The 27,354-nt window shown below is 36.3% G+C and overlaps 1 protein-coding gene across 1 annotated transcript in view; it reads left to right on the top strand.

The window, feature by feature from the left end:
* Positions 1-27,354, top strand: part of LOC126754583 (uncharacterized) — a 286,545-nt gene that overhangs the window by 185,299 nt on the left and 73,892 nt on the right. The window lies entirely within an intron of this gene.

The raw sequence follows: 27,354 nt of genomic DNA, 5'->3' as shown, positions 1-27,354 counted from the left end.
AGGCCGACAGTTGTCGTTCTTGCTAACTTCAATATCCTCCTATTTTTGCCAACGACAGTAGGACGACAGTAGAGTTGACAGTAGAATGGAAGATAGAAAGAGGAGGTAGAGTGGTGATGCCACTAATATGTAAAATGTAAAATTATTCACAGCTCTAACAAACTTGAAGTTATTTTACAAATAAAAGCATAAAATAGCTATATTATAGCTCTATTATATCATTTGTAATAACAATTGATAATTTAATGCAAAAATATTTACCTATTTACTTATTTTTTGCATAAAAAATTTCATTTTGAACAAAATATTAAAACTTCATTGAAGTGAAAGGAATTAGTATGGCCACAACGAAATTGTGTACATACAAAATGGACAACTGCGTTGTTTTGTGTACATGCCGGCAATTGTGTTGTTGTTGCTTCTCAAAATGTACATGTAGTAAGATGAACAACGACGTTTTCAGTTCACTGTCGTGCCGCTGCAGTCTGTCGTAGCCATTGTGTTTACACTTTCAATCGCTTTGTTTAGTTGGCACTCTCCCGCATATTCGCAATTATTTGTTCTCCACTTTTGTTTTGCACAACCATTTTACATTCGGCCAACCGCACCGCTGCCTCCCATTCTTGGTGAATGCACAAAAAAACTGAAATGATGATGAGGGAGAAGAAGAATCAATAATATTGAAACCATTTCATTATGGCGCGTGGCAACGTGGTGCGGGCGCAAATAAATTTACTTTCTTTGCCTCCTGCCAGCTTCAATCATCCAGCGGCTGCTGTTGCTTTTATTTCCCGTCTTAGTTCATATTTCTTTTCAACCGTTTTCTTTGTTATTGATGCTATGTTCCACCGTTATTGCCTTTTCTGTGTTGCTAGTGAATTGAAGCGTATGAACCCTTGAGAAGTATGCCTGTAAAGAAAGTCAATATTTTGTTTAGTGTGAAAAGTACATTCTTAAAATAATTGCACGAAGCAATGACGCCTTTAATTATGCTTCGGTGTTTTACATATAGTGGACGGTGGGTATAGTCAAGAGCAATGTAACCGTGAAGTTAAGGATGAATCAGGTGATACGACAGTCAAGAATTAGTTTAACACTACGCGGACGACCTCGCTGTACTCTCTTCAGTGTTGAGTCAGATAGTTATCCTAGTTAAAAAATTAAGCTGGAGAGAATAAATTGAGAGCACAGCTTCCAAAGTCTTTCAAATCTGGAACTCCTGCAGAAGAACCATTGTTCCACTTTGGTGTATTGGCTTTGTATGAATGTCATCTGTCCCATACTAATGTATGGTGTAGGGTGTGCTGGTTGGCAGTATCGAAAAAGTCCTGTATTAAACATTTGGAACAGGTGCCAGGACCATTGCCTTGCTGGGGATTACGGCTAAAATGGAAACTACTTCAACAAAGGCTATGGCCGTTATCCTCATGCGGCCAATATACATTCAAGCGAGATACAAGGACAATCTGGGCATCACTACGGGTATGAACTCGGGTTAAGTTGGCAAACCGTGAGTCTGACCTAGAAAAAGGAGACCCACGAGGAACTATACACATTATTTTCCTTCCCCAGCAGAGAGGATTGGGCCAATGGTTCGACACTTCCAATGGCGAAGTCTAAATATTCCATGACGGATCAAAGAGTGAAACAGGAACAGAAGCGGGTTTGTTCGTACGTGAATTGTTGGTGAGCCATTTCAAGCTGCACTGAGAACGACTATCACGGAGGATTAAAGAACAGCGTGAAAAGAGTGCACAAAAAAAGCAAAGGCGAAGCATCGATTTAAGGTGTGCGAGACGTCTCACTACAAATTAGCTGTCAGTGTGCCGTATTTAGTCACTCCGGACAACATAGAAAACCGCCTAATCAACTGGTTTTGTCGGTGTTTGAGCGCAATTGGATAGAGCTTCTACGCCATTTTGTAATCGTTGAAAAGTATGGGGCCGATTTCGTGCAGTAAAAATCATCAGACACCTTTTTGCAGAGCAATAAATTTCCTACAAAATCTATGAAACTACATTTTTTTGTAAACACTGTAAGGCGGAAGATCTTTCCGTTTCAGTTAAGAGCTCATATTTGGAGATGTGTCCAAACTCTTATTTTTCAGAATACCAAACGAAAAAAAAACGAAACTAATAATCATAAAAAATTCAAGTTACCATATGGTTTTGTAATCACATCAGTTGATTATCATATGATATGGATATCATACATATCATATCATTGTATATTATGTATAAAAAAAATTATTTAATTTTTATTTGCAAAAATTGTATGAAAAATTACAAAATAATATTTGTATTCAGTGACAAACTTGGTTAAGGTTTCATTAAATTAGTTCTTATTATATTTGATTTAACATTTTCTTAAGCCGAAACAACTATTGCGCTTTTGTGCAACTTCTACCCGCTTGCCATTCTTTTCTATGCGTTAATTTTTCCCTTTCAGTTCATTTACCTCAATTAATTTTCATCTACTCACCCCGATTTCTCCACTTTTTATCTTACTCAATTTTACAGCACCGCCAACTACAATTTTTTTGACTCTAGACATATTGATGTCGTTGTTATCGCTTATGTTGTTGCTTTTTGTTTTCTTTCGTTACCACATAAACTTCGTCGCTGCAGCTTTCCGAATTAGAGCTTGTCTTTGACGGATTTTTGTTTCCCATCTATTGCACGACTCACCAAAGCAATCTTGAAACAAGTAAGGAAGTGCTAAGTTCGGGTGTCACCGAACATTTTATACTCTCGCATGATAAAGTGATAATCGAGATTTCAATATCCGTCATTTACATATTTTTCAAATACCGTATTTTTGTAAAGTTTTATTCCGCTATCATCATTGGTTCCTAATGTATATATTACACAGAGAAGGCATCAGATGGAATTCAAAATAGCGTTATATTGGAAGAAGGCGTGGTTGTGAACCGATTTCACCCATATTTCGTACATGTCATCAGGGTGTTAAGAAAATATTATAGACCGAATTTCATTGAAATCGGTCTAGTAGTTCCTGAAATATGGTTTTTGGTCCATAAGTGGGTGATGCCACGCCCATTTTCAATTTTTAAAAAAAGGTTGGGTGCAGCTTCCTTCTGCCACTTCTTCCGTAAAATTTAGTGTTTCTGACGTTTTATGTTAGTCGGTTAACGCACTTTTCAACATAACCTTTGAATGGGAGGTGGGCGTGGTTATTATCTGATTTCTTCCATTTTTTAACTGTGTATGGAAATGCCTGAAGGAAACGACTGTATAGAGTTTGGTTGACATAGCTATTGTAGTTTCCGAGATATGTACAAAAAACTTAGTAGAGGGCGGGGTCAAAAAAATTACGTCCGAATATGCCCCTCCCTAATGCGATCCTTTGTGCCAAATTTCGCTTTAATATCTTTATTTATGGCTTAGTTATGACACTTTATAGGTTTTCGGTTTTCGCCATTTTGTGGGCGTGGCTGTGGGCCGATTTTGCCCATCTTCGAACTTAACCTTCCTATGGCGCCAAGAAATACGTGTACCGAGTTTCATCATGATATCTCAATTTTTACTCAAGTTACAGCTTGCGCGGACAGACGGACGGACAGACGGACGGACGGACAGACAGACATCCGAATTTCAACTCTACTCGTCACCCTGATCACTTTGGTATATATAACTCTTTTAGTTTTAGGACTTACAACCGTTATGTGAACAAAACTATAATACTCTCCTTAGCAACTTTATTGCGAGAGTATAAAAAAAAGCAATAACAAAAACAAATGACTTCACTAAAACCACAAAACAACCAAAAAAGGCAGCAGTTTCCAGTTTCGACTAGCCGCTTGCTGAACCGTCTCTGCAGTTAGCTCTACGGTGGGGCTAGTTGGTCTGTAAGCTCCGCAATTCTCCGCAATACCCTGCGCTTTCCTCTCTATGTTGTTACTAAAATTGACATCTCAGCCAAACACTTCCACGATTTGGATAATGCCCGGATTAATATTTCCACACTTGAGCTCTACCGCCTTACGTGCTTTCCTTAAGATTTTGTACAGGCCTGCCTGTATTTTATTTTTTTTTATTAAATTTAAAAGTGAAAAATATATTTTTCATCAGTCAGCCGGACGGTACTATGTCTGTCATGTCTATCATACGCAAACTAATCTCTGAGTTTTTGAGATGTTGAACTGGATTTTTTCAGACATCTTTTCTCTCTTAGAAGCTAAGCATTTGTCGGAATCGCCGATATGAAGCTGTCTTACAAACTAACCGATCAAAATCAAATTTCTGTAAGGAATATTATGCTTCCCAAATACATAATACTCGTACTATAGATATTATAGCTTCGACAACCGAAGTTACCGTTTTAACAAAGATTTGATATAAAGCCAACTTAGGTCGTCTTAGCTAAGGAATCTTGATTTTGTTAACATCTAAGAAGAAAATTTGCTATAAGAACTCTTCACCTTCTACACATGCACTGCTTTTTATACTCTCCGTACGTCTGTCCGACCGTGCAAGCTGTAACTTGAGTAAAAATTGAGATATCTCGATAAAACTTGGTATGTGAGTTCCTTAGAACAAAAGAAATTTCGATTTCATAGATTTATGCCCATCGGACCACTGCCACGCCCACAAATCGCCATTAGCCGAAAACATACATAAGTGCCATAACTAAGCACTATATTAAGTTAAAAAGTTTTGAGAAAGTAGGTGTAGCCCCGCCCGCTAATAAGTTTAATGTGTATGTATATCTCCTAAACCACTAAAGCTGGAGTAACCAAATTCGCCCAGCAGGAATTTTGCAAGAAATTCTACTGATAATGTGATGAAATGGATGAAGTCGGATGAAAACCCCATTCACTCCCCATATAACGGTACTGTTCAAAACTACTTAAGTGCGATAAATGAATTACGGAATGCCCCAGAAATGTAAAAACTTGTCGGGGCCGCTGAAATAATTGGACAATGGGCGTGGCACCGCCCACTTTTCGGTGAAATCGTATATCTCTGGACCCGACTTACCGATTTCAACAAAATTTGGCACGTGGCATTATTTTCATATTCCTATGTTACGTTGTGAAAATGAGCGAAATATGAGCAATTAATAACTACGTTTACTTCCCATATAGATCCACTAGACTCTTTCCAGTACACAAATCAAGAAGCAATTAAAATAATTAAACTTTACACAAATAATGCCTTTAGTATATGTTATCTTATGACCAAAAATTGTTCAAATCCAAGAACTACTGTTCTAGCCCCTAGGTACCGAATATTTGGATCCCAGTACCTATAGTTGACTTTTGGCCGAAAAAATTGGTCAATGTGTGAGATATATAATTAAAATTCAGTGATAATCCTTCCCTGAGCCCCCATATACCTAATATAAAGATAATTGAACTTCCTGGTGATTTTATGCTGGATATATCGGTCAATAGTATGTGGGTTATCTCTATGAAAATGAGCTATCGTGTTTTACGCGTAACAGTGTATCTGCGTGCCTTAAATAGATAAATTTGAGCGAAAACTTGACTTACTCCCCATAGAACTAACAAAGAGAATTTTCGAACATCCGGCTGACTTTACTCTATATGATTAGTTTTTTAAGTGGCATGTTAATAGTATGTGGTATTGGGAAAAATAGATAAAATCTGGTCGATACTACCCCAATTGCCATATATTATGTATTTACTATATAATGATTTTCGTTTTTCTGTCGGTATAGGAATTATATTTAGTATATGTATACATAAAATAGCTTGAATCCTCGGGTTACACCACAAACCATTTTCTTGGCTTTGATGCTTGTAAGTTGCAAGAGTATAAAATGTTGGGTTGCAGTTAGCCCTTCCTTACTTCTTTAACTTTAATAATGTAAATAACTGTTTATTTTTCGGTTTCTCAGCCCAATTAATTTTTTAAAACATCTAAAATTCAGACGATTCTTAACTAAAGTTCTTACGCTTTTGCACGCTGCTTCCACGAACTACCGCATATACATACATATAAATAATTATTAATTACAACTCAGTAAATTTAAGGTCAGAAATTATCAATTCTTTACCTTTATTCCTCTAGTATGTCACCCTTGTAGTCATTTAGGTTTTGACTTGAGTAAGAGTGCAACGAAAAAATAATTTTAAGAAAAATTTTGTATTTTCAAGTGTTTATTGTGAAAGTAATTAATTAGTGCTAATTTGGAGTCTTTATCGTTATTACACATTAATTTGATATACGTGTTGTGAAAAGTTTATAAATTCAAATTCAAATTTTTTGAAATAAAACTCAAATGGTCCCTTGAAAAGCCATCAGGGGCCTGGAGGAACCACCAGGCGTTTAAGGGTTAAGTTTTCTTAACTCCATTGTATTCATTTCACAAACAAGTCACTCACACACACTTCGGCAACTGCATCTCATATTCGGCTCGTATAAAAACAACATGTGTTTGTTAATGACAATTGTGTTTGTAAAATTTTTGTATGCATTGTGTATGTTGTTGTCAGCGCAGTTGGGGTGAGTTTTGAATCTGCTGCATTGCGTTGATCACTTGTTATTGCAATAAATATGGCGGCTAATGACGTTTGATGGGCCAATTGTTGTTACTTTTAATCATTTTTCAGTTCAACTACATCTGACGTGGTCGTTCCAGCTTCTATTAGTTTTTTAAGGGCCTACTAAAATATAAAACCATTCGATATAAATTTGGCTATGCAGTCATTGCACATTGTTTTTTCATTCATTACGCAGTTTTTGTTTATTCTGCGGCCGTTTTTCTTAAGAAGATGAAAGGTTTACCAAAAAACTTTGTCCATTTTTTAACTAGGACCATTAAGAGCTTCCTACTGTCGTAAAAATTCTAGCTTTCTGTAGACAATGATGAAAGCTCAGTGGTGTGACTTAAGAATAAGACATAAGACAAGCTTTGTCATAGTCTTCCTCATTTAGGGAGTTTTAAATCGTAGAACCCAACTAAGTTGTCTATACGTCAAAGGCTCACCAGGTAGCTGAATTGTACTGTATTCAAAAATATACCGATTTTTGCAAAAAAACGAATGTTGACAATATTTGGCCCAAGTGGGTCTCTCTAAAAACAAAATCGGATCCACAGAGTGCTTGGGATTGCGTAATAGCTGACGAGAACATCGTTATTTTTCTATTTGGCAAGAGAAGGAATAGAGGTTTGTTACCAAATTTTGCCATTAAAATAAGAAAACGGAAGCAGGCGAATATTATTCTATTGTGCAAACCAAAAACTGTTCTAGATGTTTTAAAATAAACTATGCTTTGTTGACGCTTATTTCAATTCAAAGAGATGTTTATGAAACCTTTAAACAAAGCTAGAAATATATATGGATTAGAAATATTCTTCATAGCAGTAATGGCCAATGAGGCAGATCCAAATATTTTAAATATATATGTATTAGTGGCATCGCAAACTCTGCAAGAAGGATTTGTTGTCGCCCCAAACACTGAGAGCTGTTGTCCAATAATAATTTTCCGTGAAGTAAATGACTTTTGGTGGTGACAAGCACATTAGGTGGTGGCTATGAGATGTTGGGTGGATACCGGTTGTTGTACAACCTAGTAATGTCCGATTATTGTTTTTGTTGTTGTTTTTTGTGCATGTTGGATATTTGGTTTTCGCCATCACTTAGCCTCACTTAACATTATTGGAAATGTTACAATATTTATTATATCAGCTTTTGTTATTGTTGCAAATAATTTTCACAATTTATTGTTGCAGTATTTTGTTGTTTTTTCGCTCTCACATTTGCTGATAAATTTCATTTTCATGTCAAAGTAATTTGTCGCAATTGTGTAAACCGGAGCACAAGTGGGGTGCCAGAGGTAGAGAGAATGGGACAGTGAGGCAAACAAAGCTGACACACGTGGTGCCAGAAGGGTATAGCATACCATATTTTCGTGCTTGATTACAGATTCCACTATATGTGTATTACGGCCCTGCTGGAAGTATTAACAAAAAAAACAGACATGTAGCTTTGCCAGCCTTCAACTTCTGTTCAGATATTAAACGCTAATAGATTAGCTTGCTTATCGTTAACAATCTTAAATTCTTCCAGAAGCTTTCAACTTTTGACTGAAGTACGCTTAGTATAGTACTTTGGCTTTTTTTCAAGATTATATGGTACCCTTAATATAAAGTATCAAGCATTTTGCTAGGTTAAAGACTACCTTTTAATTAATAAGGCCAATTAACAAAGCATTCCAATGATCAAACAAAAGCTTTAGAAAAACAAATCTTACTTATTTACTTACTACAAACTTAGTACTTTAGAAGCTGCAACCGATCAAGGGGCCCTATATGGTTTTATATGTTTTTAATCAAATTACAAATCTTCCAAGCCTATTTTCAAACAAAATTTCGCTCGATCTGTATTATATACAAGTAAAAGTAACAAAACGTTAAGAAAAATTGATTACTATGTATAATGTTATTAATTTTTAAAAGTTTAACCGTTAGCTTTAGGTTATTAACTATGTTTAAAACCATTCTGTTCATAAAGTCTTTTTTACGTTTTTTTTTACGTCGTAAGTTTTACATGAGCTTTAGCCATAAAAAGCTTTGACTCAGACCCAGTTCGTTTGATTACATACGAAATTGTAAGCTTTTAACCGAAAACCATAACGTAAAATCAGTAAGGAAGGAATAAGTTCGGCTGCAACCGAACATTTCATACTTTTGCCATTTGCAAAAATCAAAGCCCGGGAAATACTTTAAGGTGTAAAACGTTAACCAGAGAGCCGAAATCTAAGCAATTTTATATATACAGATATTACAGATAACTCATATACTGATAGACACATAAGGTTTGTTAGAAAAACGAAAATCATAAATGTGATTTATGGGTGTTAGGGTAGTATCGACCCGATTTTACTATACGTATTTTTGCCAATACTACATACTATTAACATGCCACGTACTAAAAACCGAGTAAAGTCAGCCGGATGTTCGAAAATTTTGATGTTAGTTCCGACTAGAGGCTTGAACAGTTTTTGTTGCATTTCATCAATTTTTGTACATAACGTGTGTATGCCACAGAAATTATTCGTACAAAGTTTTATTCCGTTACATTAATTGCTTCTTGATTTGTGTACTGGAAGCTGGATAAATCAAGTGGAATTTGAAAGTGCGCTATATCGGAAGTTGGCGTGGTTGTTGCCCGACTTCCAGTTTCGTACTCTGACATAAGAATATGATAAGAATGTCACTAACTAAATTTTGTCCAAATTGGTCGGTCGGGTTCCGAGGTATGGGATTTCACCATAAAGTGGGCGGTGCCACGCTCATCGTATAATTTTCACACCGGTTCCCATAAAGCCCTATCACCATACGTCTTTGGTGTATTTATTGCGCTTTTAGTAGTTTTAACAGTCCATTTTCATACTGTCGGTAGGCATTTGGTTAATGTAGCTTTATTGCTTTAGCAGATAGGGATACTAAACTTATTAGAGGGCGGGTCCACTCTCACTTTTTAAAATATTTTGCCCACGGATGCCTCTTGCCACTGCTTAACTGCGTTGTATAGGTTTCCGGTTAATGGTGTCTTGTGGGCGTATTTTTATACTCTTGGAACCTGTTGCTTAAGAGTATAATAGTTTTTTCACCTAACCGTTGCATATATCACCTCAAACAACGGTTAAGTGAAAAAACTATTACACTCTTAAGCAACAGGTTCCAAGAGTATAAAAATAGCTTTAGTCCGACTAATATCATGTTGCTTGAATAGGATAAACCATAGCTCTGGGTGCTTGATATATACAAAAATTATTAAAGTCGATTTCTGAACAGGTGTTACAGGCGCTTTAAACATATTTTGTAAAATGATTTTTTCAGCTTGAAACAATTTGTTTTCATTCACATTTTTCTCACAGGGATGCTTTCAGTATATGTATGACTCTTGCAGCTTTAGACAGTGACTGACGGCTACAAAACCCAAATAAACACACACGAATATATACAAATCCCATATTAATAAATGAGCAGTAATTCATATAACACATACATATGTACATATATGCTCACATCTGTAATGAAAACGAGATACAAGTAAACTTATTTTAACATCCGTGTCACATTTGACAATTCAGGCGAGATTTCTGGTGAGAGATGAGAGCGAGCGGGTCCCGGAGGGGTTGAACATTTGACTTGTAGCTTGTACACTAAATAAAAAGCTCCGACAATACCCTTATTTCATGCCACTGCAGTAGAGCTTTTGTGCAATCAAATGTTGGAGTTGTATATTTATGCTACCTATTTGGGTCAAAAAATGATTTTTGTTCGATAGCAGTGATTTTCCAGAATTTCCTCAATTCTAAGTGATACTGAAAACTGCAAATGCGGGGGTGAAGTCATTTATACATGACAAAAAATATATACATATGTAGATATAAGTGTGTTTGTTTGTTGAAAGTTGGGGTATCGTTGCTGCCACTATTTAAACAGTACTTCATTGTACGGATGTCAATTGGGGGGAACATTTAATACCCGTTGGAACATTTGTAGAATTCATATATGGCATTCATACTTGTACATAAATATTTAAAAACGCATCCGTATACCGCTGTGAGTCTCATTTGCACATTTTATGATTAATGTCCCTTAATACCCTTTAACTGAAGTCAAACATAAAGTAGACATCATTTATATACATGCTAAAGAGCAATTATGGATGAAAATAAATAAGGCCATTAATTTATAGATTTTCTGCAAATATATAATGTATTAAGAGTTTCGTTTTGCGGAAACCTATAATTTAAGACACTTCCACTCTTGTACACTGAACAAACAAAAGAGGTCAATAGAGTATTTAGGTTATTTAATCAATGTGGAAATGGCGTGGGGTGTATCACATTGGATTTTCCTTATTTCGACGAGCTCTGCTTAGCTAAGAATTAAAATTAAGAGAACGTTTTGTACTCCTAACATTGTATTTTTGGACCTCAAATGAATAAAATTGGGCTTAAGCTTTACCTAGTCCCCATATAACTAAAATCAGTATTTTCGAACATCCGGCTTTCTATACTCCATATGATTGGTGATTGTATGTCACGAACCTTGATGAAACCCTGGAAGAATTTTATTAGTCGGTTTAATGTTAATTGTATATAGTCTTGCTTAAAAAAGTTAAAAGCGAGTCAATATTTTAGCCAAAGTCAAAGTTTTATGACGAATATATCGGTTGGTAAGTATTATTTATTTATATATAAAATTGTTTTATAATATGTTCTAAGGTATACCTGAGGAATGTCAAAATTAATTCAATCAACCCTTCCCTTTCTCTGCTCCCAATATACACCGCTTTTTCACCCGTATTTAAACCGGTCAAAACGTGTAAATTTTAATGAAATTAAGTGTACAAGTTTTCTAAAAATTGTGTGGTTTAGCTTTGAAATAGAATAGAATTGGTCTAAACCTCAAATTCCTAATATAGTGAACTACGATCCATCGTTGTCCATTATCTATTATTTATTATCTTTTATCTATCATTTAGTATATATTTTTCATTGTCTACGATATATTATCTGGCTCCTCTACTTTCTATAGATTTTCATTGTCTAATAATGCTTTTATGCTATGTTTATGTGTTGTATATTTGTTGGCAGTTGATACCCTCAATCCGTTTTCGTAGTTTCTCGCATTACCGCTTTGCTGACGATATAAGCTTTACGCACACAATATTCTTGCAGCAGTAATTCAAACCAAATAATCAGCGGCTGTCTCATTCTTAGGGGCCGCACGAATATTCATATAAGCTTTTACATATGTATTAAAGTAAATGCATTGATGTTTGGTTTCGACACAGATAAATATATATATAATCACATAGTTGAAAGCGTGAGTGCCGAGAATTACACGCAAATCACCACAGTGTGTGTATACATAACTCAGCAGCTCTCATATTACATGTGTTGGTCAGCCTACAAGCCGCTCCGTCTTACAAACTGTTTTATATTACCCTATTATTGCAAGGATTTACAGTTTAATCAAATGTATTTTCATTATCTCCTCAAAGATACATAAATTGTAGCGCTATACAATATATATATATACATATGTATATATGTATATATGTATATTTAAATACATATTTCACATTTCCATACATACAAACTATTGTTATGTCCCCTGCGGTTTGAGATGCCAACGCTCTTTTCGCACAAGATGTGCTGGCATTTATAAGACTATGCGCTTGCAAAGTCAGATTTAAATATACAGACATTAATTAATATACATTTGGGTATGTATTATAACCTCAGAGTTCCAACATGAGTAATATTGCACGAAGCAATCGCGTAACACAAATCAGCTACACTATAACCTCAGAAACCACTGCTTTTTGTGATGTTGTTGCTTTTATCATTTTACGAACTTGTTATACTCTCGCAACAAAGTTGCTAAGGAGAGTATTATAGTTTTGTTCACATAACGGTTGTTTGTAAGTCCTAAAACTAAAAGAGTCAGATATAGGGTTATATATACCAAAGTGATCAGGGTGACGAGTAGAGTTGAAATCCGGATGTCTGTCTGTCCGTCCGTCCGTCTGTCCGTCCGTACGTGCAAGCTGTAACTTGAGTAAAAATTGAGATATCATGATGAAACTTGGTACACGTATTTCTTGGCTCCGTAAGAAGGTTAAGTTCGAAGATGGGCAAAATCGGCCTACTGCCACGCCCACAAAATGGCGGAAACCGAAAACCTATAAAGTGTCATAACTAAGCCATAAATAAAGATATTAAAGTGAAATTTGGCACAAAGGATCGCATTAGGGAGGGGCATATCTGGACGTAATTTTTTTGGAAAAGTGGGCGTGGCCCCGCCCCATACTAAGTTTTTTGTACATATCTCGGAAACTACTATAGCTATGTCAACCAAACTCTATAGAGTCGTTTCCTTCAGGTATTTCCATATACAGTTCAAAAATGGAAGAAATCGGATAATAACCACGCCCACCTCCCATACATAGGTTATGTTGAAAATCACTAAAAGTGCGTTAACCGACTAACAAAAAACGTCAGAAACACTAAATTTTACGGAAGAAATGGCAGAAGGAAGTTGCATCCAGGCCTTTTTTAAAAATTGAAAATGGGCGTGGCCTCGCCCACTTATGGACCAAAAACCAAATCTCAGGAACTACTAGACCGATTTCAACGAAATTCGGTATATAATATTTTCTTAACACCCTGATGACATGTACGAAATATGGGTGAAATCGGTTCACAACCACGCCTTCTTCCAATATAACGCTATTTTGAATTCCATCTGATGCTTTCTCTGTATACATTAGGAACCAATGATGATAACGGAATAAAACGTTACACAAAACGGTATTTGAAAAATATGTAAATAACGGATAATGAAATCTCGATTATCACTTTATCATGCGAGAGTATAAAATGTTCGGTGACACCCGAACTTAGCCCTTCCTTACTTGTTTTATAGTGTCTTTGTAGCGAAATCTTTAGTCGCTGGCTCTGTTCACATACATATGTTATCCTTTGTAGGCCGTCTAACCTCAACATAGCAGTTGTATGTAACATCGTTGCATTTATTATACCCTGAACAGGATATATTAAGTTTGTCAGAAAGAAGCGTCGGAGACCCTATGAAGTATATATATAAATGATCAGTATGTTGAGCTGAGTCGATTTAGCCATGTCCGTCTGTCTGTATATGTACGAACTAGTCCCTCAGATTTTAAGACATCGTTTTGAAATTTGGCCAACGTCATTTTCTCTTCAAGAAGCTACTCATTTGTCGGATCTGCCGATATCGGACCACTATATCATATAGCTGTCATGCAAACTGAACGATCTGAAAAAAGTTCTTGTATGGAAAACTTTTGCATTTGACACGATATATTCACAATATTTGGTATGGATTATTTTCGAAGGCAGCAATGTAAACTCCGAAGAAATTGTTCAGATTGGATTACTATAGCATATAGCTTCCATATAAACTGAACACATAGTTACTAAAAGAAATGCACCTGTGAAGGGAATATTAGCTTCGGTGCTGCCGAAGTTTTTGTTGTCATTCCACACTTTCTCCTTATTTCAAGCTGGCGTATTGTTGTTGTTTTTACAACAGCCTACAGCTTTCTGTTCGCGGAATTTATATGAGTTCATTAGTCGATACCTATTGCTCAGCTTAGTTTCCGCCATTAAGGGAAATCTGTAGCGGAGTATAGCAGATGCTTCTGCAAAGACTTTATGGCTAACTGACATAGACTCCATTTGCTTGATGCCTACATCCTAAGAGCTGCTGCCTTGTTTATAAATGTATCCGGTTAAAATTATCAAATCATTCTCTTAAGAAAATGGTCTGTCTTCTAAAAAAAATATACAAGTATATATCCGGTCTCAAGAAATTTCTCTAAATTGATTTTTAACCACCTTTGAGGTTTTATAACTGTCCACTTATAATTACATTCAAATTGGTTCCTTCTTCGCAGAAAAATTTAATTTAGTTTTTGAGAAATTTTAAATAAAAATAAAAAAGTTCAAACCTGGTACTAACAAAAGCATAAAATCCAAATTTATTTGGAATTAATGAAAGCCAAGGCAAATTAAAAGGAAATACTGTGCCCAAAAAATAAGGTGACATTTGAATTTAAACTCCGCGTGTCTAAGGATTTGTAGATATTTTTTTTTAGGTTGGTAGTACTGTCAGTCACATTTATGTCAAATTTCGTGTCAAAATATTCATTAGTGTTTGAGATACGTGTCGTTTTGTGAGCTGCTAAAAGTGAGTTTTTCGTTTTTTGCGATGTCGAAATTTGTTGAGCAAAGAATTTGCATTAAATTTTGTTTACGGAATCAATTTTCTGCTGCGGGTACGTTGAGGATGGTGCAGAAAGCCTTTGGTGATGAGGCTGTGTCTAAAAAAATGTTTACAAGTGGTATAGTGAGTTCCAAGCCGGCCGTGAATGTGTCGAAGACGAAGAGCGTCCAGGGCGACCATCAACCTCAACCGACGAAGCTCACGTTCAACAAATCAAAGATTTGGTGTTGAAAAACCGTCGATTAACAATTAGAGATCTTGCTGATGAAGTTGGCATATCAAAGGCTCAGCCAATACCATTTTGAAGGATGTTTTAGGCCTCAAGCGCGTCAAATCTTGACTGGTACCGAAAACATTGAATTTTTTGGTAAAAAGGCGTCGCGTTGAAGTTGTGAATCGATGCCGATTTCCGACTACCAGGGTGTCATGAAACGCATTATAACTGGCGATGAGACTTGGATCTATGCTTACGACCTCGAAACAACCGATCAATCGAGCGAATATCGTGCCAAAAGAGAGCCGAGACCAAAAAATCGCGCCAAAGTCGCTCAAAAATCAAGGTCATGTTGACTGTTTTCTTCGATTATCGTGGTGTTGTGCATTATGAATTCCTTCCAACCGGTCAAACAGTCAACAAGGAATATTATTTGAACGTTATGCATCGTTTGTGTAACGCTATCCGCCTAAAAAGGCAGGAATAGTGGAAAGACAATTCTTGGTTTTTACACCACGATAATGCACCATCCCATACTGCCCTCGTAATTCCTGATCATTTCGCCAAAAATTCAACCCATATGGTTCCGCAACCACCGTATTCACCTGATCTGGCGCCGCGCGACTTCTGGCTGTTCACCAAGCTCAAAAGACCGCTCCGGGGACACCGTTTTTATACGATAGAGGAGATTCAAGCCGCAGCGAAGACGGAACTGTAGGCCATCCCGGAAAGTGACTACAAACCAGTGTTTCGTAGATTGGAAAATCCGTTGGCATAAGTGCATTGCATCGGGAGGGGATTACTTTGAAGCGGATGAAATTGATTTGGAAGAATAAATAAAGAATTTTCAAAATAAATACAATGTTACCTTATTTTTTGGGTACAATTGCTTGCACTTGTATTTTATTAACTATTTTTATACTCTCGCAACAAAGTTGCTAAGGAGAGTATTATAGTTTTGTTCACATAACGGTTGTTTGTAAGTCCTAAAACTAAAAGAGTCAGATATAGGGTTATATATACCAAAGTGATCAGGGTGACGAGTAGAGTTGAAATCCGGATGTCTGTCTGTCCGTCCGTCTGTCCGTCCGTCCGTCCGTCTGTCCGTCCGTCCGTGCAAGCTGTAACTTGAGTAAAAATTGAGATATCATGATAAAACTTGGTACACGTATTTCTTGGCTCCATAAGAAGGTTAAGTTCGAAGATGGGCAAAATCGGCCCACTGCCACGCCCACAAAATGGCGGAAACCGAAAATCTATAAAGTGTCGTAACTAAGCCATAAATAAAGATATTGAAGTGAAATTTGGCACAAAGGATCGCATTAGGGAGGGGCATATTTGGACGCAATTGTTTTGGAAAAGTGGGCGTGGCCCCGCCCCCTACTAAGTTTTTTGTACATATCTCGGAAACTACTATAGCTATGTCAGCCAAAGTCTACAGAGTCGTTTTCTTCAGATATTTCCATATACAGTTCAAAAATGGAAGAAATCGGATAATAACCACGCCCACCTCCCATACATAGGTTATGTTGAAAATCACTAAAGGTGCGTTAACCGACTAACAAAAAACGTCAGAAACACTAAATTTTACGGAAGAAATGGCAGAAGGAAGTTGCATCCAGGCCTTTTTTAAAAATTGAAAATGGGCGTGGCCTCGCCCACTTATGGACCAAAAACCATATCTCAGGAACTACTCAACCGATTTCAACGAAATTCGGTATATAATATTTTCTTAACACCCTGATGACATGTACGAAATATGGGTGAAATCGGTTCACAACCACGCCTTCTTCCAATATAACGCTATTTTGAATTCCATCTGATGCCTTCTCTGTATACATTAGGAACCAATGATGATAGCGGAATAAAACTTTACACAAATACGGTATTTGAAAAATATGTAAATGACGTATAATGAAATCTCGATTATCACTTTATCATGCGAGAGTATAAAATGTTCGGTGACACCCGAACTTAGCCCTTCCTTACTTGTTATTTTTTATTTTAGCAACTATAACATCAGAAACTAATATGTTATACATAAATTAAACTCATAAGGCTAAAGGTATCTATCTCACAAACCATTAAAGCCACATTCACCACACTTGCTGAGAACAATTTTATTATTACTATTTCATTGAAGAAATAGGAATAAAACTGCATAAATACTGCTCTTAAGGTGTACTTATACCATCTCAAGTCTAAAAGTTTTCATAAGCGGATTATAACTTCTCAAGTCTCCAACATCGAATGTGTTGAGTAAATTAAGTTGACGGACGGACAGTCAGACGGTCATGGCTAGATCGACCCAGCTCCTCACGTTGATCATTTAGAATATGTACATATATCTTGTAGGGTATCCGATGTTTTCTTCTGCGTGTTAGAGGCATCGTGGCAAACTTGCCATATCTTGTTTAGGGTATTAAAAATGTGTTTCCAAACATAAGCATGTGCTCATAATAAAAAAAAAATATCATTTTTTTTTCGTTTCGTACTTGGAAAAATAGGTTCTTAGACACCTCTAAGAAAACCTCTCCAAACATGAGTTTTTAATTGTAACGGGAAGGTCCTCCTACATACAGTTTTCTATTTTTTCTTATTATCAGATAGAAAAATTTATATCTCGCTTCCAACTACTTGAAAAAATATCTTGTTCCTTAGATTTTGTAGGAAATTGAATGCTCTACAAAAAAGGTCTTATGTGATTTTTTCGTAAACCCAACTGTTTAAAAGATATTAACGGTTGAAGTTTGATTATTTTTGGGAAAATTTTTTATTTCTTATGAATTTTATAACTCAATGAAAAAAATCATTATGAATAAGGTTTTTGGGAGAGGCTTTTTTAGAGGTGTCTAGGAACCTATTTTTCCACCTTAATATGCATTGATGTTTGACGATGATGGAAGCGAAATATAAATTTTTCTATTTGATAATAAGAAAAAATGGAAAACTGTATGTAGGAGGACCTTCCCGTTACAATTAAAAACTCATGTTTGGAGAGGTTTTCTTAGAGGTGTCTAGGAACCTATTTTTCCAAGTACGAAACGAAAATTTTTTTTTTTTTTTTGAATCACTCTAATACATATGTATAGTTTTATATAAAATATTGTATTAAAACCTTTAATATAGGTTAATAAGATTCCAAATATGATTGTATCCTTTTGATCCCTTCGTCGAATAAGCAGTCTTGACTTTTTCCGCTACATTTTTAAACTCTTGCAACTCTTGCTCTAAGACTAATCGAGATAGATATACATATACATACATACATATATATAATCAGGATGACGAGACGAATTGAAATCCGGGTGGCTGTCTGTCTGTCCGTTCATCCGTCCGTGCAAGCTGTAACTTGGGTGAAAAATAAGATATCTTGATGAAACTTGTCAAAGAAAATGAGGAGTTAGTAGATGGACGTAATCGGAGGATAAAATAACCTAATTTGCTCAAGGAAAGAACCACTACTGACTTTACTCCATACGATTGGTTTTTGTATGTATGGGACAATTTTTTTGGCATGTGGAATGATAATAGTTAATAGATAAGTCGGGTCGATACTATGTTTATGCTTTTCGTTTCTCTAATAAATTTTATGCCGAACATGTCTGTCAGTATATGAGTTATATAAAGTATATGTATTTATAAACTGTTTAGATTCCGATCTTCTGGTTGACGTTTTGCATCTTAAAGGGATGCCTGGCTTAGAGTTTTGCAAGTTGCAAGTATATGAAATGTTTGTTCGCTCCAGAACTTAACACTTTCTTATTTGTTCTAACAAGTTTTATGCAAAATAATATAATATCAAGTATATCCGAGCAACGTCAAAATTAATTCAATCAGCCCGTCCGTTTCTTTGCCCCTAATATACTCATTTTAAACCGTTCAGGTTAGACAAAATGCGTGATGTTTTAATGAAGCTAAATAGACAAGTTTTCTTAAAAATTATAGCGGTGAGTTAATTAATTAATAATATAAAGATTTACCAGCATCTGAAGGAATTTCTGCGGCTTTGATCCTTACAAGTTGCAAGAATATAAAAAGTTCGATTGCACTTGAACTTAATCCTTCTATACTTGTTTAATAAATAGTTTTGCCGACAAAGGGAAAGTATATCCTTATATTTGGTCCTTGCAAATTGCGAGAGTGCAAAATGTTCGGTTCGGGCTGAACTTAGCATTTTTTTACTTATTGTTAATGAACGTATTCAGTACTGCATACATATAAAGTTACTTTAAGTCCCTTAAAATGCCGTAAAGAGCAACTATCTTGGGATTGCAAAGATATCCAAGACGAATATACATACATACATATATTCTTTATGATTTGGTGATTCCGTTTTAAATTTCAAAGCGCTTTGCCTCAATCTATAGACACATGTATTACATTTTGGAATTTCGTATGTGTGTACTAAACACGTCGCGTTGAAAATCTGCTGCTTTACATCAAGTGAATCGTAAACATTTGCCGTATTATAACTAATAAATTGTTTAAATTGATGTCTGTCTCTCTGCTCTTCTTACGTTATTCCCGACAGTATAACATTTACACGTATGCATGTAAAATAACGTTGTGTTTGCGTGTTATGCTTGCCTCTGCCAGCACTTAGGTTGAGTGGCTGCTATTGCACAATTTATACAAAGTATATATGTATGTATATGTAAGTAGTAAGCAGAAGCTAGTGCATGTGGCAATGATAGCAATAGCAACTACAAAGAGTTAGGGTCAAACGCATAGCTGATACTGGCCTAGTCTTCATAAATAAAAAGGTCATAAAAGAACTTATTTTTATTGGTCAATGCGGAAGGCAGCTATATGCTATAGTGGTCCGATATCGGCGATTCCGAGACATGAGCACCTTCAATCGATAATATCGAAGCTTTTTGAGAAAATTCTCCTAAAACGTCTCAATAAAATCATAGAATGAAAAACCATAATTCGCGCATCAGTTTAACCATTCTAGGATTGATCAAATATACAGAATTACCCACATTATTAAAAAAAACCTTTAATGAAAAAAAATACTGCTTTCGAAACTGAAACTGATTTTACCGAAACAGTATTACGACATCATAAAATCGTATTTATCAGATCGCTACTTCCGTGTTAAAAAGGAGGCAAATTTTCTATCCTTAGGGTAATAAAACTAGGAGTTCCACAAGGTAGTGTGTTGGGCCTTCTTCTTTATATTCTATACGCGCATGAACTGCCAGTAGACTGCAATTATACAACAGCCACATTTGCAGATGATACCGCGCTTCTTGTTGTTGGTAGTAGAGAACACGAGTCCACTACTAATCTCTAAAAAGCTGTAAATAAAATCTTAAAATGAGCAAAGAAATGGCAGATAAAACTGAGTGAAGCTAAGTCTATACACATTCTTTTCACATATAACTAGATACAGCCTTACCAATTTTCATAGAAGGTGCACGAATACCGTACTTTAACCGCTCTAAATACTTAGGAATTACATATATTTGACTCTAAGTTACGGAGGAAAGCTCACGTAAAAAATAAACGGAAGGAGCTGGACATACGACTCAAAAACATTAATTGGTTAATTGGTAGAACATCAGTGCTACGAAAATAAGTTACTTATCTATAAACAAATACTCCGACCGATATGGAGCTATGGTGCACAACTCTGGGGAGGTACTAACGCAAATAATAAGAAAGTCATTCACCAATTTCAAAAAAAGTACTAAGACTAATTGTCAAAGCCCCTTGATATTGTAGAAGTGCTGATATAGAGCGTGATGTAGGCGTAATCTCGGTTAAGTAGGGACTAAGTCAGTGGACATGGTGAAATTTTGAACTCATGTTCATTTCAAAAACGCATTGCGTGGTTTAATGAACCGAATTTTGTAACTCCCCTGGCGTTTCTGCATGCGAGGGAATAAAAAACCTCCTATAAATACATACACACATTTTGCAAATGTTTTCCATATGTGTTTACACATTCCCCCTTCATTCGCTTGAATTTGCTTATTCCACACTCAGCTCACTACGGAGCATTGTTTGTGACGACTCCGCAAATCCAGTTGATTTGCCATTATTAGCTAAATACAAAACATATCTTGCATCAAGTGAATTGAGTGTAATAAAATTTCTCAGTAAATTCGCTTATTTTTAATTTAATGCATCGGCGCACAGCTTCGGGTGACAACAATAAATGCAGAGCAAAAATCAGAGTGGAAACAAACAGCGGCGTGTGAGAGGCGGGCTAAGTCAGAGCGTGGTAATAGCTGCTCAAACAGAGACAGATATGCTAATGTGAGGTTTGAGGGCACACAACAAGGATTAACAGCTAACGACATTCATATATTTTTACACCTGTAAAAAAAGGTAATATTCTCTTCTTCATGTGTTCTTATATACAATACGTGTTTTGAAGGTATAACTCTTTGGGGTTATCCAACAACTTCGGGGAGTGTTCAGTCGCCTCCAAAAGTTGGTAAATTTCAGGAAAAAAACAAATCACGGAAGAAAAACTTTTGTTGTAAAAACATATTTTTTATAATTTTAGACATTGCTTAGTGACTTTAAGATCACTGCCCATGTCAGGTAATAACTCAATAAGTCTATCCAACTAGGTCTATGATTTCAAGATGCTATTTTTACAAAATCGTTGGATGGCAACTTATAGCTATTACTAAAAACCCAGTTCTATAAGTCGTTGAATCAATAGAAATATTTCTCTTAGTGAATCCCATTTACTAATTAAGAATACATATTTTCCCAAATACATCTGTTTTTAACAAAGTTCTTTTGTTGATCGAATATATTTGAAAAATTCTTATTCAAAGTCAAAAGCCATGAGCTTTTAAGCCTAATTCAATAAATTATTCTATTCAAATAGGCTGAAAGCGTGTTCGACAACATGACCTAAGCTATAAAATTTTCACTGACCTCTATATTCCAAATGAATGATTTTTACATGTTTTTTGCCTTAAAAAGTGCAACACACCGTTCACTATTTAAGGACTTAAGCATGACCAGCAATGGTTCAACTTTTGATCAAATGATGATGAGAGGTCTTATTTCACTAAATTGACCTCTATCATTAACAGAAGTACTCATTGAATCCATTTCTAAAGTCAAGTGGTAAACACAATGACTGCGACAGACTGCAGCAACACGACAGTGAACTGAAAACGTCGTTGTTCATCTTACTACATGTACATTTTGAGAAGCAACAACAACACAATGGCCGGCATGTACACAAAACAACGCAGTTGTCCATTTTGTATGTACACAATTTCGTTGTGGCCATACTAATACCTTGCACTTCAATGAAATTTTAATATTTTGTTCTAAGTGAAATTTTTTATGCAAAAAATAAGTAAATAGGTTATTACAATGGAGGATAGAGTCATGTGTAGAAGTTCACGCAAGTGAGGAAAGTTCTCTGATCGCCATTCACTTGGGAGTGGCCAAAAACGATTCTTTTACACATGGCTCAAGCAGCTCACTACTTCCGGTCTTTGACCAAGTATCCTCTGTTTAGCCTAAGAACATCCGTTCGAAGGCGAGCTAAAGTGAGAAGGCGAAACATTCCCTACAAGGGTTGTGCGCTGGGTTTGGGACCCGCCACGTAAAAAAAACACCCCCAGTGAAGAGCTATAACCAGCCTCGGATGAGAGACCCCCCTTTTGATGACGACCATGGCAAACGAAATAAGGACTACGAATTGAGGGCATGCACCTGGAATGTCCGGTCCCTTAATTGGGAAGGTGCCGCTGCCCAGCTGGTTGATGTCCTCGTAAAAACAAAGGCTGACATCACCGCCGTCCAAGAAATGCGATGGACGGGACAAGGACAGCGACGAGTAGGTCCTTGTGACATTTACTACAGTGGCCATATAAAGGAGCGCAAGTTTGGTGTAGGATTCGTGGTGGGAGAGAGACTCCGTCGCCTAGTACTATCATTCACTCCGGTGAATGAACGTCTAGCCACAATCCGCATCAAAGCGAGGTTCTTCAACATATCGCTGATCTGCGCCCACGCCCCGACGGAAGAGAAGGACGATGTGACCAAAGATGCCTTTTATGAGTGCTTGGAGCGCACTTATGAAGGCTGCCCCCGCCACGATGTCAAAATCGTGCTTGGTGACTTTAACGCCAGGGTGGGCAAAGAAGGTGTCTTTGGCACTACGGTCGGTAAATTCAGCCTCCACGACGAACATCCCCTAATGGGTTGAGGCTGATTGACTTCGCCGGGGCCCGAAATATGGTTATCTGTAGTACTAGATTCCAGCATAAGAAGATTCATCAAGCTACCTGGCTGTCTCGACGTTGCGAGTTTTCGAGAGAAAAGTTCTGCGAAAGATTTATGGTCCTTTGCGCGTTAGCCACGGCGAATACCGCATTCGATGGAACGATGAGCTGTACGAGATATACGACGACATCGACATAGTTCAGCGAATTAAAAGACAGCGGCTACGCTGGCTAGGTCATGTTGTCTGGATGGACGAAAACACTCCAGCTCTGAAAGTATTCGACGCAGTACCCGCCGGGGGAAGCAGAGGAAGAGGAAGACCTCCACTCCGTAGGAAGGACCAAGTGGAGAAGGACCTGGCTTCGCTTGGAATATCCAATTGGCGCCATGTAGCGAAAAGAAGAAACGACTGGCGCGCAGTTGTTAACTCGGCTATAATCGCTTAAGCGGTTTCTACGCCAATTAAGAAGAAGAAGAATTACAAATGATATAATAGAGCTATAAATATAGCTATTTTATGCTTTTATTTGTAAAATAACTTCAAGTTTGTTAGAGCTGTGAATAATTTTACATTTTACATATTAGTGGCATCACCACTCTACCTCCTCTTTCTATCTTCCATTCTACTGTCAACTCTACTGTCGTTGGCAAAAATAGGAGGATATTGAAGTTAGCGAGAACGACAACTGTCGGCCTGCAGTCGTGTAGTCGTGCAGCTGTCAAAATAACACTGCCGATAAGAACGTGTGTATTTTAATATTTGACAGATGTAGTTTGCAGTCTGTCGCTCTCTATGTGTTCAGCGCTTCAGAGTTGCTTGTGCGTAGTTAAGTTCCATTGCAGTCTAAACACAAGTACATTAAAATAGTTGCTATATAATTTCTCCTCACTATATTCCCACTCCCTCTCTCACTTCGTCTCTTCCGTTTTTTCTCTGAAGAGCGCGTCAGACTTTAAGCGGCCTATCTCACTTATAAAAATTCACACGTTCTTATGGATACATTTGTTTATAGGCTAGCCAGTCAAAAACGCAGAATCGTGGGTCGTGTCAGCTGGCACGACCTATCTTATGGGCGCGCAATGTAACTGCACAGTAAAAAACGCTACTCCCTTCTCTCTTTGACGTGGGATGGCGTGAGAATTCACGACATTTGGATTTTTGCAGTGGAAACGTGTCAGCTGATTGCTCTCTCACAATGCAGGGTTGCCAATATCGATACACTGTAGTAATTATCAACTTTTATAATTGAATCTGTTCAATATGTTTCAATATGTTTGAAATTTTCATAAAATACCTCAAAATCAGAGTCGAATGCTATTATTTATAAATATATAAACTATTTTTGATAGTTTGTTTTCAGTTTTGGTATTTTATATTGTAAAAAATTGTAATTGAAAGCAAAGATGTGCTCAAAACTATATATGCGTATTGGGCAATGGCAACATTGTTCAAATGTAAACAAACAAAGATGGCTGATTTCTGCGTTCTTACCACGTTTTTTACTGTGCACACATTTTGCCGATAAGGAAGGAAAAGGAAGGAAGGGAGTAGCGTTTTTGACTGGCTAGCCTTTTAGACAGCTACACGACTACACGACTGCAGGCACTCAGTTGTCGCTCTCGCTAATTTAAAAATATTTCTAAATTTGACAACGACAGTAGAGAAGAGAGGAAAGGAGAGAGGAGAGGATGCCAATAATATGTAAAATGTAAAATTATTCAAAGCTCTAACAAACCTGATGTTATTTTACAAAGAGAAGCATACAATAGCTGTGTTAAATCATTTGGAATAACAATTGACAATTTAAAACAAATAAATTTACCTATGTATTTACTTATTTTTTGCAAAAAAATTTCACTTTGAACAAAATATTAAAATTTCATTGAAGTGAAAGGCAACAACGATTTTGTGGACATACGAAATGGACAGCTGTGTTGTTTTGTGTCGCTGCCTTCTTACAAATGTTTATGTAGTAGCCTTCACGGCGCCATTTACAGTTCACTGTCGTGCTGTCATGTCGTATCGCTCTCTATGTGTTCAGCACGTGATTCTCTGGCTTCACTAGGTACTTGAACTGCTGCTATAAATGTTTTGCAATTCATTCGCAAATTGTTTACTGCGCCTCCCTCTTAGAATCTACATTTGTTCCTATGTGCAATTTGCTGTGTTGCAGACAGTGTAAGCAACAGCTTTACCAACATACATAGCTTTGAGTATTTCTCCGCTCAGAAAGCCAGTTAACTTTGCATGAGTTTTCGAATTTGGCAAATTCACAATTTAACTTATTGTAAATATAAAAGAGGGCACTAGTTTCAAAATAGGTCCCTACTAGTGCTCTGCATATGTGAAAAAGATTAGAAAATTTCAGCACTAACATGATCTTTAATCTTTATTTTTCGCCAAGAGTCGAAGTTGTACAAAATTAGAAAATGAAAAGAAAAAATTCAATACATAACCTACACAGTAGACGATAGCTTCAAAATTCCGAAAACGTAAATTCGATATATATTATTATATCTAGTTTTTTGTGCACAAATTTTAATAAAACATATTTTATATTTCAACATTAAAATAGGGTGAAGTCAAAATCGAGCCCTGCAGTTTGTAGTATAACATTCCCTTTTCCCTACAGCGTTGCCTACTTTATTTATTTTGCCACATGGCTTTTGGCCCTGTTGTTGGTAGGTGGCATGCCTTAAGACACAACTCCCACAACACAAATACAATTGGTATTTATAAAGCTTAATTAAGTAAAATTTTGCGCTTTTGGGGAAAAAACACACATACATATATATGTACATAAACATACACACGTTCGAAATATTATCAGCTTATATTGTTCCCATTCTCTGTGTGAATTATTCACGACTTCAAATGAGTTCTTTTATTAGTGCAAGATTAATAAAACATTGTTACTTTATAGACAAGTTTTAACCTGCGAGGATGATTAGTACATAATAAATATGATATATATCACTATGTGAGGAAATGTTTAGAGTTATTTGTGAATAAATGTTTTTAGTTCATCAAATAAGGTGTTGTTTAAATATTGATTGGATTGTAGACTGCTCTTCAAAGCTATATTAAAGTATTGAAGTTATTTGTATATAAAGTGTACATTTAAAATACAATAACTACTTGAAAGGTTATGCTATTGTTCTCTTTGAATTATGGGAAATAGAATTCGTTGATTTTGTGAAAGCTATTAAATTTTATATAGGCTGCAGAAATTTTTCTTTTTTTTTATATAGTTAGTCCAGAAGACTCAATGAAGTGTCAGTCGGACGACGAGGATAATTTTATATATCTACATATTTGTTCAGAAACCTCTTTTATGATTATGCATTCATAAAACTCGTGCTGTAGGCCCACAATGATTGAATACCATAACACTTTTATTGAGGTATATCAAGCCAAGCTCAATGTTCCACAGCTTCGACTGAGATCAGTCTCTCCAATGTTTAAGTGACTATTCAGAGTCTGGCTCTGTAAAACTATTTGACGAGCTGAACATGGGTCTTTTTTTTATCAAAAATCATTTAAAGATAACTGTTGGAGCTATGTATATCATGCTTCTTTTAAAAACTAGTACATCCCCTAAAAAAAAATTGTGAATTTAGCCTAATAGTAATGGTACTTTAAGAATTTTCCAGCCTCCTATCATTGAAAGTCATCAATGCCATTAACGTAACAGTCAACAAGTAAGGAAGGGCTAAGTTCGGGTGTCACCGAACATTTTATACTCTCGCATGGTAAAGTGATAATCGAGATTTCATTATACGTCATTTACATATTTTTCAAATACCGTATTTTTGTAAAGTTTTATTCCGCCATCATCATTGGTTCCTAATGTATATACTCGTATTATACAGAGAAGGCATCAGATGGAATTCAAAATAGCGTTATATTGGAAGAAGGCGTGGTTGTGAACCGATTTCACCCATATTTCGTACATGTCATCAGGGTTTTAAGAAAACATTATATACCGAGTTTCATTAGAATCGGTGGAGTAGTTCCTGAGATATGGTTTTTGGTCCATAAGTGGGCGAGGCCACTCCCATTTTCAATTTTTAAAAAAAGCCTGGGTGTAGCTTCCTTCTGCAATTTTTTCCGTAAAATTTAGTGTTTCTGACGTTTTTGTTAG

This window comes from Bactrocera neohumeralis, chromosome 4 (genome assembly GCF_024586455.1).
Source record: "Bactrocera neohumeralis isolate Rockhampton chromosome 4, APGP_CSIRO_Bneo_wtdbg2-racon-allhic-juicebox.fasta_v2, whole genome shotgun sequence".
NCBI classification, from domain to species: domain Eukaryota; kingdom Metazoa; phylum Arthropoda; class Insecta; order Diptera; family Tephritidae; genus Bactrocera; species Bactrocera neohumeralis.
The sequence above is the reverse complement of the archived record's forward strand: the minus strand, read 5'-3'. Positions and strand labels throughout refer to the sequence as shown.